Raw genomic sequence first — 18,374 nt, 5'->3', positions numbered from 1 at the left:
CTCCCATTCATTTCACTCTGCTTTAATCTTTGTTATTTCTATTCTTTTTGTTTTGGGGTTAGTTTGCTGTTCTATCTCAAATTCCTCCCAGTGAGCTGTTAAATTCTTGAATTTTGCTCTTTCTTGTTTTTTAATATAGGCATTTAGGGCAATAAATTTCCTCTCAGTACAGCCTTTGCCACATCCCATATTCTCATTTTCATTCATCTCCAGATAGCTACTGATTTCTCTAGCAATTTTTTGTAATCTCCATGTATTTGTGAAAGTTCTCATTCTTTGGTGGTTATTGCTATCCAGCTTCATTCCACTGTGATCAGAGAAAGTGTTTTGAATAATTTCCATGTTTTAAAATTTATAAAGACCTGTTTTGTGCCCCGGCATATGATCTATTCTGGAGAATGTTCCATGACCACTAGAGAAGAATGTATATCCTAGTGTTTTGGGACATAATGACCTATATATGTCTGTTAGGTATAATTCAATTATCAAAATGTTTAACTTCTCTATTTCCTCGTTGCTCTTCTGTCTGGTTGTTCTATCTATAGAGGAGAGTGGTATATTGAAATCTCTTACTATTATTGTTGAAATATCTGTCATTCCCTTCAGTTTTTCCAGTGTCATCTCATATACTTTGGAGCTCTATGATTGTTATTTCTTCTTGGTGAATTGTCCCTTTTATTAATATATAGTATCCATCTTTGTCTCTTATGATGTGTTTACATTTATAGTCTATTTTATGTGATATTAGTATAAGTACTCTTGTTTTCTTTTGGTTACAACTTGCATGGAACATCTTTATCCATCCTTTCACCTTCAATCTATTTGTATCCTTATGTCTAAAATGAATCTCTTGTAAGAAGCACATACCTGAATTATATTTCTTAATCCATTCTGCCAAATTGTATCTTTTAATTGGTAGGTTTAGTCCATCAACATTCAAAGTTATTACTGAAAAGGTGTTTATTGAATCTATCGTTTCATCCTTTGGATTTTATTTGTCAGATCTATATATTATTTTCCCTCTTTCTCTTTTTATCCTTTAAATTACCCTTACTGGTTCTCTTCAATTCTGTGCCCTCCTCCAGACCTCCCTCTCCTGTCTTTTTTTCCAACTGACATAACTCCTTGTAGTATTCTTTAGGGCCAGTCTCTTGTTGACAAATTCATTCAGAATTTGTTTGTCTGTGAAAAATTTAATCTCTTCCTCCATTTTGAAGGACAGTTTGGCTGGGTACAGAATTCTTGGCTGGAAGTCTTGTCCTACTTCAGTTCCTGAGAAAATAAAAGATACTATGCATTGGTAATGCTGCAGGGGATAAGGAAGATAGGTATGGCCAGAGGAATGAAGGTAGATATCCTTGGTCCCATTGGAAAGCCAAACAGACCTCAACACAGGTTCAGCTCAACTAGACTCTTATGGAATTTGGAATATGTAATTATGGAATCACTCTAGCTGCATGAAAGAGGAAGGGGCTATTATAAAATATACTTTAGTGTCCACTTTTTAAAATTATGATATCTGCCATGCAATTCAAAATTATGATATACAAGAAAGCAGGAGAATGTTATCCAAAAGCAAAAAAAAAACAGAGTCAATATATATAAATGTGCAAATAAATGAGCATTCCAGCCCAGCTCTTGAAAAGCTCAGTTTGATGCAGCCCTAAGACCAAAAATAGGTTAGGCAGAGAGTTAGTAATGGATTTTATTAAGATTTAGAAACAGGGGATTCTTCCTGATGGTGGCTGGTTAGAAAATGTAAATTAGTGCTCCACAAAGGGGTAGGGAGTGCAAGGACAGCTTATAAGGATTTAGGGCCAGGGTGTAACAACAGAGTTTCAGCAGGGTCTCATAGCACAGGGGTCTGAAGTTTGTCATCAGCAGTGATCAAGGAAGAGGAATTTTGATGCTTTCCAAGATAAAGGGGTTACAATACCATCTGTACATTCCCTCCCTGAGGAGGCCTCTTGACCTGCAGCTTCTGGTTGGGTCACTGATGTAAGAGACTAAGTGCAGTTACTTATTCTTAACATGGAAGGGGGGGGCAGTTGTGCCTGAGCCCTGGGTCTCCACAACGAGGTATAGGAACTAGCAGACAAGGGCTTTAACACAATTTTATAGGTATGTTAATAAGTATGTTTAAAAAAAGGTGGATAGAATGGATGAAGAGATCAGGAATTTATGAAAATAAATGTGTATGACAAAACTGAAACAGATGAAAATTCTAGAACAAAAATCTGAAATCAGACATTTATTAGATGGGATTAATAGCATATTGGACAGAACAAAATAAAGGATCAATAAGTTTGAAGACACAATATATATTTTCTGGTCTAAAGCAAAGAGAGAAAAGATTGGCATTATTCAGACATAAAAATGAATGAAGTATTGATACATACTACATTGTGAATGAACCTCAAAAACATTATGCCAAATAAAAGAGGCCGGACACAAAATATTAGATACTGTATGCTTCCATTTATTTGAAATGTTTGGAATCGGTAAATCCAAAGAGACAGAAAGCAGACTGGTGGTTTACAGAGGCTGAGGAGAGAAGAAAATAGAGAGTAACTGCTTTAAAGGAATGGGGTTTATTTTGGGGGGTGATGAAAATGTTTTGGAACTAGGTAGAGGTGGTAGTTGCTCAACATTGTGAATGTACAAAATACCGCCATTCAAAACGGTTGGAATGGCTATCTATATGAATTTCATCTCAGTTTAAAAAATGAACACAGTATTAGCGACCTGTCAGACAATATTAAATGCCACCTGATGGTAGCTGGAGATACCATATGAAAGGAGAAACAGAATGTGGCAGAAAGCAGATTTAAGGTGTCGGATATTTTTCAAATTTGATAAAAATTATAGACTAAAGGTCCAAAAAAGCTCAACATATTTCAATCAGGATAAATACAAAGTAACCACATCTATACACATCATTGTTAATCTAGGGAAAACCAAAGATAAAGGGAAAATCTGAAAAGGAGTTTGACACACACAAAAAAGACAGCATATACATGAGAACAGCAATAAAAATAATGGCTGATATCTCAACAGAAACAATAAAAGCCAGACAATAATGGAAAATATCTTTAAAATCTGATAAAAAGAAGCTGTCAACCTAAAATTCTATAGCTATTGAAAACATTCTTCAAAAATTAAGGTGAATAAAGGCATTTTCAGATAAACGAAAGTTGAATTTCAGAAAATGGAGACTATAAGATATCACACTATAAGATGACTGTAATTTGACATGCTATAAGAAATCCTAAGGAAAGCTCTCCACAGAGCTATAGTACCAAGGAAAAGCAATCATTTCTACAGAAAAGAATAAAGTACACTGGAATTGATTATATATAATTAAATGAAAAGAATTTTTCTTTTCTCAATTTCTTTAAAAACAGACACAATATATTTTCTGGTTTAAAGCAGAGAGAGAAAAGATTGAGTATATAAAGCAAAATCAATAACTGTTATAGGATTTATAATACGAGTTGGGATAATATAATATAAAATAGAGTAAACAAAGAAAAGAGGATAAATGGAATTATACTATAGGGAGGAGGTCTTTACATATATGTAAACTTGCATGATACTCATTCACTGTTGCGATAAGGAAAGAGTTCATTTTGTATCTCTAGAGAAACAACTAAAAATTAAAGAAATATGGGTAAAAAGTCTAAAATGAGATGGAATGGAATAAAAAAAAAAAACACCTCACCTGAAAGAGTCAAGAGGCAAAGAAAAAGGAACGAAAACAGATGGGGCGTAGAGAAACAAATAGTATGCATGTAGATGACCATATTGTGTTTGCCAAGGCTGCTCTAACAAATGCCACACACTGGTTGGCTTAAACAACAGGGATTTATTTGTCACAGTCTGGGAGACTAGAACTCCAACATCATTAGAAGGACAAATGATTTAGGGGGATTTGCTTCTTAACTAATTATAACATCTTCAAAGGTCTTGTTCACAAATGTGTTCACACCCACATGAATGTGGACTAAAACCTGAAGTGTCTTTTGTGTGCATGATTCAATTCTCAACATAAATAGATAATTTCATTAAATTTAAATGACTAAACACCCCATATAAAAGGCAGAGTTTCTCAGACTTAACAAAAAGCAAGAAAGTAGATATACTGTCTATAAGAGACACATTTTAAACATAAAGACAAAATTGATTGAAAATTAAAGGATGAAAAATATATATCATGCCAATACTAATTGTAAGAGATAACATAGCTTTATTAATATCAGAAAATAAAAATGTCAAGACAAGGAGTATTATTAGATATAAAGAGGAATTTTCAAGATGATATAAAAGTCAATTGATCAAGCATTACATATATATTCATATGCATTTATATACACATATACATATATATACATATATGTAAATAAATACATATAAGCCTGATAGTAACTCCAAAATGCACAAAACAAAAATTGATGCAATTTGTACTGTTGAAACTGTTGTGTACTCCAGAGAAGCCATGTTCTTTAATCCTGATTCAGTATTGTGGCATGAGATCTTTTGATTAAATTGTTTCCGTAGAGATGTGCCCCACCCAATTGTGAGTGGAAACTGTTGATTAGGCGATTTCCATGGAATGGTCTCCACCCATTCAAGGTGGGGTTCCTTAGTGGAGTCCTTTAAGAGGGAACCATTTTGGAAAAAGCTTCAGAGTTAACAGGAGACCCAGACGTTTAGAGATGAAGGGAAAAAATGCCCCTGGGGAAGCTGTTTGAAACAACAAGCCAAAGACCTCAGCAGATGCAATCCACATGCCTTTCGAGCTGACAGAGGTGTTCCAGACCCATTAGCCTTCTTAAGCCAAGGTATCTTTCCCTGGATGCCTTAGCTCGGACATATTTACAGCCTTAGAATTAGAAACTTGCAACTTAATAAATTACCTTTTTAAAAGCTGTTCCATTTTCTGGTATATTGCATTCTGGCAGCATTAGCAAACCAAAACATAACTAAATGAGGAAATAGAAAAAGCCATAATCATAGCTGAAGATTTCTTGTCCTGATCCAAGTACACAAAGTTCATATACAAATTCAGAGTCTTGATAAAGAGGATTTCCTCCCAGTTTGCTTTATGAGATATCATAACCTTGAAACCAAAAGCTCACAGGATCTTGAGAGGAAAGTATTATAATATTCCTTAGGAATTTAGGGGTAAAAATATTTAACATAATATTAGCAAATTGAATCCAGCAATACATAAAAAGGGTAACACCTAATAACCAATAAACCCTACCCCAGTGTTTAGTTTATCAGAGCTGTTACGGCAAACACCACATAATTGGTGGGACTTAAACAACAAGAATTTATTGGCTGACGGTTTTAGAGGCCAGCAGTTTCAAAGCAAGGCATTCACAAGGCCATGCTTTCTCTCAAAGTCTAGATGGCTTGTCACTATGCTTGGGGCTCTGTGGCTTACATCTCTGCCTCCATCATATGGCAATGTCCTTAGTCTCCTGTGGCTTTCTCTGACTTCTGGCTTCTCTGACTGTATCTGAATTCCCTTTTTATAAGGGCTCCATTAATAAGAATTAGGGCCCACCCTAATTTGGATTGGCCAAATATAAATCCTCAAAGATCCTATTCATAAATAGTCCACATCCTGCCTCTCACCTTAACATATACAAAGATACTATTTATAAATATGTTCACACTCCCAAGAATGCAGATCAAGAATATGTCTTTTGCTAGGGTGCATGATTCAATCTACCATAGTTTGCCCTCTGGACCCCCAAAATATACATTCTTCCCACATGCAAAATGCATTCACCCCATCCCGATATCCCAAGAGCTATAAACCATTTCAGTAACAACTTGCAACAACTCCAAATTCTCATCAAAATCGGTTATGGGTGTAGTCTTTCCTGGAGCGCAAATTCCTTCTGTCTTTGGACCTGTGAAACCTAGAAAACAAGTTGTACCAATTTGGAGCTATAATATACCCCAGAAAAGCTATGTCTGTTAATCCTCATTCAATATTGCTGGGTGGAATCTTTTTTTATTGTTTCAGTGGAGATATGACCTACCCAGTTGTGGGTGGTAACTTTTGGTTAGATAATTTCCATGGAGATGTGTCTCCACCCATTCAAGGTAGGGTTGCTTACTGGAGCCCTTTAAAAGAGAACCATTTGGAAAAAGTACAGAGCCAGCAGAGCCCACACCGCCAGAGACCTTTGGAGATGGAGAAGGAAAACATCCCCTGGGGAGCTTCATGAAACAAGAAGCCAGGAGAGAAAGCTAACTGATGTCTCCATGTGCCCAAACATCATTGGCTTTCTTGAGCCAAGGTATCTTTACCTGCATGCCTTAGTTTGGACATTTTTATAGCTTTGCCTTAATTTGGACATTTTCACAGCCTTAGAACTATAAACCTGCAACTTAATAAATTCCCTTTTTAAAAGCCATTCTATTTTGATATTGCATTTCAGCAGCTTTTACAAATTAAAACATAAGTTATCTGCTTCCAAAATGCAATGGTGGGACATGGATAGGCTAGACATTTCCATTCCAGTAGGGAGAAATGGAAAGGAAAACAGGTGCCACAGGTCAAGCAAGTTCAAAGCCTAGCTGGGCAAACTCCTTTAGATTCCAAGACCTGAGAGTTATCTGTGGATTGGTGCTTTGTCCTCTGGGCCTGCTGTAGCCACAGCCCCACCCTTTCCAAGCACTGGATCAGTGACCATGGTCTTCCTGAACATCAAACATTGCTGTGGGGGCCACATTCTCCCCAGACATTGGGACAGAAGGTCTGTCCCCCTCCAAACAAAGACAGGGACAGGAGACCTTCTCTCTTAGACCAAGAAAATCTCTTCAGCCAGACTCCTGCTTCCATAGTTCTGCTTTAGCTAGAACTCCCAGTACAATGTTGAATAATAGTGGTGACCATAGTCATCCTTTTCTTGTTCCTAATCTTAGAGGGAAAGCTTTCAGTCTTTCCCCATTGAGTATAATGTTGGCTATGGGTTTTTTATATATTCTGGTCATGGTGTATAATTCTTTTAACGTGCTGCTGGGTTCAATTTGCAAGTATTTTTTTGAGGATTTTTGCATCTATATTCATTAAAGAGATTAGTATATAATTTTCCTTTCTTGTAATATCTTTGCATAGCTTAGGTATTAGGGTGATATTGAGTTTATTGAATGAGTTAAGTAGTTTTCATTCCTCTTCAGTTTTCTTGAAGAGTTTGAGTAGGATTACTAATTCTTTCTTGAATGTTTGGTAGAATTCATATGTGAAGCCCTCTGGTCCTGGATTTTTCTGTTATGGCTTTTTCTCTTTTTTTTGATGGCTGATTTAATCTCTTCACTTCTGATTGGTTTGTTGAGGTCATATTTCTTCTCGAGTCAGTGTTGGTTGTGCTTGCTTTTCTAGGAAGTTGTCAGTTTAGTCTAAGTTCTCTAGCTTGTTAGTATGCAGTTCATAGTACTCTCTCATTATCTCCTTTATTTCTGTAGCATCAGTAGTTGTATCCCCCCTCCCATTTTTTATTTTATTTATTTGCATCCTTTCTGTTTCTTTGATAGCCTAGCTAAGAGTTCATCTATTTTAATGGCTTTCTCAGAGAACCAACTTCTGGTTTTATTGATCCTCTCTATTTTTATGTTCTCAATTTTATTTATTTCTGCTCTAATCTTTGTTCTTTCTTCTGTTTTCCTTGGGGTTAGTTTGCTGTTCTTTCTCTAGTTCCTCCAAGTGAGCAATTAATTCATTGATTTTTGCCCTTCTTTTTAAATATAGGTGTTGAGGGCAGTAAATTTCCCTTTCAGCACTGCCTTTGCTGCATCTTGTAAGTTTTGATATCTTGTGTTTTATTTTCATTTGCCTTGAGATATTTACTAATTTCTCTTGTAGTTTCTTCCTTAACCCACTGCTTGTTTAAGAGTGTGTCATTTAACCTCATACATTGTGAATTTTCCAGTCTTCTGCCTGTTACTGATTTCCAATTTCATTATATAATAATATAAGGAAATGCTTTTTATAATTTTGATATTCTCAAATTTACTGAGACCTGCTTATTCAAGATCTCTGCTTCCTTACTGATCCATTTATAAGAATGGTGTGTTGAAGTCTCCATCACTACTGTAGAAGCATCTACTTCTCCATTCAGTGTTGTCAGTGTTTGCCTCGTGTATTTTGGGACACTCTGGCTCAGCAGGTAAATATTTATGATTGTTATGTCTTCCTGATGAATTGTTCCTTTTATTAATACATAATGTTCTTTATCACTTTTAATTGTTTTACATAGGAAATCTAATTTGTCTGATAATAGTATAGCTACCCCTGCTTATTTCTGGATGTTGTTTGCATGGAGTATCTTTTTCTAGCCTTTAATTTTCAACGTGTTTTTTGTCCATGAGCTTAAGTGAGTCTCTTGTAGACAGCATATAGATATATCCTCTTTTTTAATCCATTCTGCAAATCTGTATCTTTTGATTGGGGAGTTTAATCCATTAACATTTAATGTTATTTCTATAAAGGCTGTACTTTCTTAAACCATTTTTTCTTTTAGATTATATCTATTGTACCTTATTTTTTTCTCTCTTTTAACCCTAATTAGTTACCCTTCCTGCTAATCTTCATTTCAACACTCTTCTCCAAACCTCTCTCTCTCTTGTCTTTTTCCTATCTACCTGTAGTGCTCCCTTTAGAATTTCTTTCAGAGAAGGTCTCTTTTCATGAACTCTCTCAATGTCTATTTATCTGAAAATATTTTAAACTCTCCCTTGTTTTCGAAAGACAGTTTTGCCAGATATAGAATTATTGGTTGGCAGTTTTTCTCTTTCAATATCTTAAATATATCATCCCACTGCCTTCTTGCCTTTGTGGTTTCTTCTGAAAGATCCACACTTAGTCTTACTGAGCTTCCCTAGCATGTGATTATTGCTTTTCTCTTGCTGAATTCTCTCTTTATCTTTGACAATGGCAATCTGATTAGTAAGTGTCTTCATGTAGGTCTATTTGGATCTATTCTGTTTGGGGTATGCTGCACTTCTTGAATCTGTAGTTTTATGTCCTTCATAAGAGTTGGGAAATTTTTCCTCCATTTCTGAGCCTTTTCCCTTCTCTTCTCCTTCTGGGACACCCATAACACATACATAGCACAATATAGCTTCATGTAGTCATTCAGTTCCCTGAGACCCTACTCAAATTTTTCCTTTTTTTTCCCCGATCTGTTCTTTTGTGTAGAATTTCAGATATCTGTCTTCTAGTTCACTAATTCTTTCTTCTGCCACTTCACGAACTCTGTGGCCGTATGTCTCCATTTTGTTGTTAATCATTTCTGTTCTGCCTTTCATTCCCATTAGTTCTGCCATTTGTTTTTTCAAGCTTTTGAGTTCTTCTCTATGCACACCCTATGTCTTCTTTATATGCTCCATGTCTGTTTCCATATTTTCCCTAAACTGATTCAGTTGTTTCAGAAGATCTGTTTTGACATCATTAATTATTTATTCCAATTCCTGTATCCCACCAAATGGTCATATGTTTATTCTTCCTGGTATGAGTCTTGATTTTCTCCTGGCAAAGCATCAGATTTTCTTGCTTAGTTTATTCTAGAGATCATTTTATGTCTTTTGCCTAGGGATTCCCTGTTGTTCAGATTTTTACTTTGTGTTTCTCACTGGTCAATTCTCAGATTTGTTCTGTCCCCTAATCTCCCCCCCAGCCCCCAAACAAGGCACCACAGCAATGTGTTTGTTTGTGGATAAAACAGTCTTGCTTGTCTGCTAGTGATGCCCCATTTTTCACTATCCTGCAAGACCTGGGTTTGTTTTAGGGCCCTACTTTAACAGTTAGGTTATCCATGTTTCTTAGCCAAAACAGGGGCAGATTCCTCTGCAGCATCTCTAGAACCACTCTAGTCAGCCTGAAATAAGTTTTTGGATTCACTCTGAAAAAGCTCTTCAATTTTCTTGCACTTTCTGTTCTGCCTAGCAGATGGCTCTGTTCAATAACTTAATTGTCCTCAGAGTCCTAGTTGTATCTATCCAGGTCTGGCTGAAACTGCAGATTTTCTGTTCTCTCTCTTTGCCATCCAAAGTCCGGCTCAATATGGGTCTGTGTCTCCCATTTTATTTGTGGTAGAGTACACCCCAAGCTGTTCCAGTCTTTAGCCTCCTCCCAGGCAAGTCTTTTGCTGTGGTTTCTCACAGGGGTGGGGAGGACTTTGAGACCCAGGGTTGTAAACACAGCTTCTGTCTATGTTTTCTCAGATTCTCTGTCTATCACTGACCTAAGCCTTGAAATGCTCTCCCCTGTCCCCCAGGTCTCCAAAGGGTGAGGGTCTGTCTCACTGCTGTGAGAGCACATGTATTATGTATCCCCCTTGGGAGGGTTCCCTGCTGCTGTTTCTCTACCCATCCCACACAGTGAGACCAAGTGAGGGGAAGGGGAGAGGACCAGCAGATCCGGGACAGAAATTTCCTACCTAATATTCTTCTACTTCTTCAATTTAAGAATTTGTAGGGTTCCTTTTCAGTCCACATCCTCATCCAAATTTTGAACAATTCAGAATTGTTCTTTTTGATGGCTGAATCTCTTTTTGAGGAGAGATTTTCAGTGGCTTTTTATGTTGCCATGTTGATGATATCACCCTCAGTAATGTTTCGTAGTTTACAGTGTATAAGCCTTTCACCTCCTTACCAAAATTTATTCCAAAGTATTTCATTCTTTTGGATGCTATTGTTGCTATTCAAGGTTTCTTTCCTTTCCATATAAATTTGATAACCAGCTTTTCCAAGTCTTCAGAGTAGGTTGCTGGGATTTTGATTGGTATTACATTGAATTTGTGGATCAGTTTTTATAAAATTGACACCTTGATGACATTCATCCTTCCTATCCATGAGCATGGAGTGTCTTTCCATCTATTTAGGTCATTTTAAATTTCTTTTAGAAGTTTTTTTTTTTTTTGTAATTTTCTGTGTAGAAGTCCTTGACATCCCTGGCTTTCCTTATTTCTAGAAACCTGATTCTTTTGGTTGCTATTTTGAATGGAATTTCTTCCTGAATTGTCTCTTCATATCGGTCATTTCTTGTGTATAGAAACATTACTGATTTTTGTACTTTAATCTTGTATTCTACCGCTTTGCTGAATTTGTTTATTAGTTCAAGTAGCTGTGCCATAGATTTCTTAGGGTTTTCTAAGTATAGGATTATGTCATCTGCAAATAATGAAAGTTTTACTTCTCTCTTTCCTATTTGGATGCCTTTTATTTCTTTCTCCTGTCTAATTGTTCCCACTAGGACTTCTAGTACAATGTCGAATAATAGTGGTGATAATGGGCATCCTTGTCTCATTCCCAGTCTTAGGGGGAATGCTTTCCAGTCTTTCACCATTAAATATGATGCTGGCTATGGGTTTTGCGTATATGCCCTTTATGATATTGAGAAACTGTCCTTCAATTCCTAACTTTTGAACTGTTTTTATCAGGAAAGGATGCTGGACTTTGTCAAAGCCTTTTTCAGCATTGATTATATGACCATGTGATTTTTTCCTTTTGATTGTTAATATGTTGTATTATCTTGATTGATTTTCTTAACATTGAGTCATTCTTGCATTTCTGTTATAAAATCCTACTTGATCCTGATATAGATATACACAGATCATTATACCCCCAAACACCAGGAGAACAAGAAAACAATAGAAAGAATCAACAAAACCAAAAGTTGGTTCTTTAAGAAAATCCCTAGCTAGACTAACAAATAAAAAATAGAGAGGGTGCAGGTAAACAAAATCACAAATGAGAGGGGAGTTGTTACCACAGATCATGAAGAAATTTTAAAAATTCGTAAGAGAATATTATAAGCAACGATATGCCACAAACTAGACAACTTAGATGAAATGGAAAAATTCCTAGAAACAGTCGAATTACCTATAATGACTAGAGAAGAAATAGAAGCTCTCAACAAACCAATTACGACTAAAGAGATTCAGTCAGTCATCAAATATTTTCCCCAAAAGAAAAGCCCAGGACCAGATGGCTTCACAGGTGAATTTTATCAAACATTCCAAAAACAGCTAGAACCAATCCTGCTCAAACTCTTCCAAAAACTTGAGGAAAAAGGAACGCTGCCTAATTTTATAGATCTAACATCATTCTAATGCCCAAACCAGATAAAGATGATATAAGAAAGCAACACTATAGGCCTATCTCCCTAATAAACACAGATGGAAAAGTTCTTAAGAAAATATACTTGGAAATCGAATCCAATGACACAGTAAAAGAATTATACATCAGGACTGGAGAACCAACCAGCGCCCTGGGGATCAACTGACCCACAGCTCCTGGTGCCGGGCAGGTCTGCCAAATACCTTTCCTGTGGGGCCAGCTATTCCCAACCTCCTGGCCCCCCCACGTGGATGACTGGGTCTGCCTCTGGGCTCCCTGCAGGCGCTGTCAACTACAACCCACGTGGGAAAGTTTCCCCAGCCAGCAGTTGCGGCAGGCTGGAGCAAAAATATTGTCAGTTCCCTCCGATTAGCTCCTCTCCCACTGCAGCCTGCCCCAGTGGTGATCACAGTCGATTGAGCCCCCCGCCCACCGCTCTCCCCATCCCTATCCCCTGCTTCTCTTCACCCCAAAATACCCTAGAGACCCTGTTTTGCTTACTCACATCCTGCAGACCGGGTCATTTTCTCCCCATCTCCTATCTTGTTCCACAGAGCAGGAGTGAACTCAATCCACTCCACTCGGCCACATTCCTGAAAGTCTCCTCCTCCTTATTTACTTGTATCTATATTTCTTAGTCGTTACGTTTGTACTTACAACTAACATCTTAAACAAATAACAACTTAGTTCAACTAGTACAACTTAGTTTCAGTGGTATAAAAACTATTCCTATATATCTCTTTCCCTCTTTTATATTTTATTGTCTCAGTTAAATCTTTATACGTTGAATGCCCATTAACATAAACATATAATTTATTGTACATATTTGCCTGAGTCATATGGGTGGGGAGAGAGAATTTATGAACCAAAAGTATAATTTTGGTTTTATACCAAATTATACCAAAAGAATAATCACACAGGACTTTATGTTTATCTGTATAGTTACCTTTACTAATGTTCCTTATTTCTTCTTATGGCTTCAAGTTGCTGTCTGGTGTCTGTCCTTCAGTCTAAAGGGCTCTTTTTAGGATTTTTTATAGGGCAGGTCTTCTGGTAATTAATTCTTAAGCTTTTGTTTACCTGCATGTTCATTCATTTTTCCTTCGTTTTTGAAAGATAATTTTGCCAGATATAGAATTCTTGTTGACAGATTTTTCACTAAAGACTTTAAATATTCCATTCCACTGATCATTCTGGCCTCCATGGTTTCTGATGAATAATCTGCTGTTGGCCTTATCAGGGATCCCTTGTATATGATAAATCACGTTTCTCTTGTAGCTTTCAAAGTCCCTCTCTTCAGGGATGGGCCACAATGGCTCAGCAGGCAGAGTTCTCGCCTGCCATGCCAGAGGACCCCGGTTCAATTCCCAGTGCCTGCCCATGTTAGAAAAAAAAAATCCTCTCTTCAGTCGAGAGGCTACTAGGAGATCACTCTTACATAAGCTTCAGTTAGGCATTGCTATCTCTCATAGCTTGCCAACTCCCAATTAAAATCATTCCTGCCAATCCTAAAGAACACTTATGATGTTATATAAGATTCTAAAAAGGTTCTATGCACTAGGGTAACTTTTCAGAAACTTACAACCCCTAGATGGGTCTCTAGACCAGATAAGTCCTGAAATGCAGAAGGGCCAGTCTCTCCAGAACATCAACTAGTTCCATCCCCTTGTCCTATGTTATCTACAGCCCCTTCCAACATGAAAAAGTTAAAATGGGCATAGCCCAAATATCCCTGGAGAGTGGGAGAAAGGTCACAGGGGATGGTGGAGTTATACAGAGAAGGTAGGGTTTAACAAATGAGTATGATTGCTGAATCATATTCATGAATTCATACAAATGAGATATTTTAATCTCCAATATCTTAGAGCAGCTAGAAGTGAAAACCTAAAATTGTGGAATTGTAACTCATACTTAACTCTGAAATCTATTCTCCACCTAATTGTTGTGCTGTGCTTTGAAATTTATTGCTTTTTTGTATATATGTTATTTTTCACAAAAAAGAAAAAAAGTCGATTGTGATGATAATAAAAATACTTATTCCTTCTAGCCTCCTATGTTCTGGAGTAGCTAGAATGACAAATCTAAAATGATGGTATGATAATCCACCACAAACTCCGGGATTTGTCCTGTAACTACTTGTTGAAAAATACTCTGAAACTTATTGTTTTTTTCTTTCTTTGCTTTGTATATATGTTTTATTATACAATAAAAAAAAAAGTTTAAAATGTGCTGGAGACCTGGGTTCGATTCCTGGAGCCTGCCCATGCCAAAAAAAAAAAGTTTAAAAAAAATTTGAAAAAAAGTTGAGTTTGTGGTGGGATTGGGACTGTCCAAAAGAACAAAAGAGACAACCTAGAAGAGTCCAAATGGCCAAAGCTGGAAGAAATTGAGCATCAAAATAATTAATGATACTAATTGATTGTAACCCAAAGAATAAAATAAATTTCTATTAATCTGTGCTGATACAAATAAATGACTGAATAACTACAAGAACGGAATGCACAAATCTTCCTTATAGGAGAATTCCAAATAATATATGTAGATATTGTGTTTGTAGGAGGTGGAACTTAATGCCTTTCCCCTTAAGTGTGGGCTGGACTTAATAGCTTGCTTTCAAAGAATAGAGTGTAGAAAGGGGAAAAAATAGTTTACAGTGAAGAAAACTAGAAGACATCACTATAGCTAAGTGATCACCATTAATATCACCAGTGCTAAGTCAGGCTGATATCAAATGCCCCCTGATATAATGTGATTAAGAAAGCACTTCATCTCTGAGCACTTTCTAGCAAACTTATAACCCTGGTCTAATAGTGAGGATTTGTCTAACAGCAGACAAATCCAAATTGTGGAACATTGTACAAAATACCTGACCAGTACTATTGAAAATTTTCGAGGTCATGAAGAACAAGGAAAAAAGAAACTTTCACAGATCAGAGGAAACTATGGAGACATGACAACTAAATACATTCACGTACCATAGAACAGGAAAAGAACATTAATGGAAAAATTGGTGCAATCCAAGAAAAGTCTGTAATTTAGTTAACGGTGTTGTACCAATGTCAATTTCTGGGTTTTGACAAATGTAATATGAATATGTAAGAAGGTAATATCAGGAAAGCTGGCTGCAAGGTATACAGCAATATTTCTCAATCTTTTTTCGTTATTGCCTTTCTAAGACTTTTTTAGACATTTTCCCTCTAATAATCCCTTGCATGAAATTGTAGTATCATTGATATACTGTATATCTGTTTATGTACTGTGGTCTCCTGGGACAAGATAACATCCCATTAAAAATTTATGGTATATAGAGTAGTATCCAGAAAACGAAGAGGTGTAGAGGCAGAGCAAGAGGGATCATTCTGGAAATGGGACCTGCTGTATTAACTTCCTGATTAATTTTTACCTTGACAACACACCCAGCAGATGTCCAGATTTGGAGCTGGAAATGGTTTCACTCTTTGAAGCTTTTTAAGGTGCTGAAAGGATCAGGAGTACCAGGAGAACAGAGAAAAACATGATTGCCACGCCTCTCAACTAAATAATGTCTGGCAGCCACAAAAGGCTTGGTTACCACATTTATCTGCTCTGCTGGGGCTCCAGAACTTTGGTCAGCTGAAGTCCTTAAGAATCTTTGTCCCAACTAGGGGTCACCAAACTGTTACCAGACAATGACAGTAGTTTCTTTGCCCGGTGTGCTCAATGATCAGTTCTTGACACACTGAGGTTTCAGGGAGAGAAAGAACAAGTTTATTGCTAGGCATGATGCAGATGGCCTATCAGCCCAAAAACTGTCTCCTTGAGCTATAATTATTTTTTATAGTATTAAAAGATGGGCAGGTTAAGGAGCACAATGGCTCCAAATGATGTAATTAGAGGCGATCTAATTATTGAGCATGTGCAGATTGATTACATGCTTAGTCACAGAGTATATGTAAAAAATTGTGGCCTTAATATGATGATGGGAATGATTTTTAGTATTATAATGAGGTATAGGTCACTTATAGGTTAAAGTTAAAACTACTGCATATGCCAGGCAGGCCCATTTTGGTTAGGTCCAGGCTTGGATATCAAGATAACTCTGGACTTGGGGTGGGTTAGTTCTGGACTGACCCAAGACCCTTTATTAATAAACATTAGGAGCTGTATTTTGTGATCACAAGACTTCAAAGTCGCAAAACCAAATAAAATGGGTACAAGTGAAAGTTAGTTGTGGGGTTGTTACAGTCACAAGGGCACAAGATAAAGGTTATACAGTCATTATCAGGGATCGGGGCAGTTGGATTGCAGTTCAAAGAGTTCAGGTGTTTCCCTCTGTCTACTCTAGTATACCAGAGAGCAAAAAGGATTATCTATAAAATGATTCAACAACCGTAATCATCCCTTAAATCCTAACTTCTTGGTTACATGACTAATCCCTGAGAAACAAAGACTGAGAGAATCCATTGTTAGCAGATTTGCGTTACAAGGATTACTAGACGAAATCCTTCAGTATGAAAGGAAATTAGAGTAGACATTAACTCAAAGCCAGTGGAAGAAATGAAGAAAAATAAAAATGTTAATTATGTAAATATGAAAAAATATATAGTATACAGAAATTCTCTGTACTTTCTTTGTAGTGTTTCTGTAAAATGAATTTTCCAGAATAAAAATTATACTTAAAAAAAAGTCCAACCCTAAGTAGCAATGAAAGTGAATTTTCTAAAGGCACATCTGTGAAAAAATGTATAGTCTACTTAAGAAAAATTAACTTGGGCAGGCCACGGTGGCTCAGCAGGTAAGAGTGCTTGCCCGCCATGCCCGAGGACCCGGGTTCGATTCCCGGTGCCTGTCCATGTAAAAAAAAAAAAAATTAACTATTTGCCGCTAATATCAGGAGTAAAGCAAGGATGTTTGCTCTCATTGCTTCTATTCAGCATACTACTAGAAATCTTAGCCTGTACCAGAAAAAAAATAATAAATGAAAGCTATAAAGCTTGGAAAAGAAAAAGTGAGATTATATTTTTTGGCAGATGACACAGTCATGTATGCAGATAATCTGAAGAAATCTACAAAATACTACTATAGTTGTGTTACTTTAGTAAAATCCCAAGACACAAAAGTATACAAAAATAAATTATAAATCTATGTCCAACATATATAAAACATTTTTGGGAGAAGATAAAAAAGAATGCAATAAATGATGTGAAATGTTGTCTTCATTGGTTGGAAGATTCAATATATTTAAAGATATAAATTCTCCCTAAATTGACTTAGTCAATATATTTACAATCAAAACCCCAGCTGCCTCTTTTGAAAAATTGACAAACTTTTTTCTAAAATGTATATGGAAATGAAAATGACCTGGAATATACAAAATAATCTTGAAAAGGAAGAACAATGTTGGAGGATATAACTTAACTTGATTCCAAAACTACTATAAAACCACAGTAATTAAGACATTGTCATATTTGCTTAAGGACTAAGAAGTAGAGCAATGGAACTAACGGGGTGTCCAGAAATAGACCCCTACATAAACAGATGCCACTGCAGAAAAGAAAATCTTTTCAACAAATGATGCTAGAACAACTTGATATGTTGACCAAGAAATGAATCTTGATCACTACCTCACAACTTAAATGAAAATTCATTCAAGATGATCATAAGCCTAAATGCAAAAGCTAAAATCATAAAACTTTGTACAACAAAATTCATGAGAATATCTTCATGACCCTAGGGGAAGCCTTGATTTATTAGGACACAAAAGTCACTTAATTATAAAGCTATAAAATAAAACATGGACAAATTGGACTTAACTGAAATGAAATACTTCTCATATGAAAAGGACTGTTAAAAAAGTGCAAGATTCAGAGGGGAGAAAGTATGTACATATATTTTTGTGACTTAGGATTCACATTCATAATATAAAACACTTGTTTATAAATAAATATAAAAATTCGTTTCTAGATGTCATGGAAATGCCAAATTTCTATGAAAGTTTTAAAGTGTTCGCTCTTAATGTCTATATTCAGCTCACATATCAGTTAGAAACTGTGTGTTAGGATCATACTTTGAGTAGCACTGTCTTAGTAGACATCAGCTCACACAAAACTCAATTTATCACTTCTTGTATGAGCTTCATTTCTTTTTCAAATGTCCAGGGTACAGAATCAAAGCCTTTATTGATACATTTCATTCTTATACATTTCAGTTGATCGACAGAAAACAGCTCTATAATTTCATGCAGTACTTTACTTCTG

At 36.3% G+C, this 18,374-nt stretch overlaps 1 protein-coding gene across 1 annotated transcript in view; it reads left to right on the top strand.

The window, feature by feature from the left end:
* Positions 1 to 18,374, top strand: part of LOC143667402 (phospholipid-transporting ATPase ABCA3-like) — a 182,793-nt gene that overhangs the window by 34,115 nt on the left and 130,304 nt on the right. The window lies entirely within an intron of this gene.

Source organism: Tamandua tetradactyla, chromosome 23, assembly GCF_023851605.1.
Source record: "Tamandua tetradactyla isolate mTamTet1 chromosome 23, mTamTet1.pri, whole genome shotgun sequence".
NCBI classification, from domain to species: Eukaryota; Metazoa; Chordata; class Mammalia; order Pilosa; family Myrmecophagidae; genus Tamandua; species Tamandua tetradactyla.
This window is presented reverse-complemented; position numbering and strand designations above follow the sequence as displayed.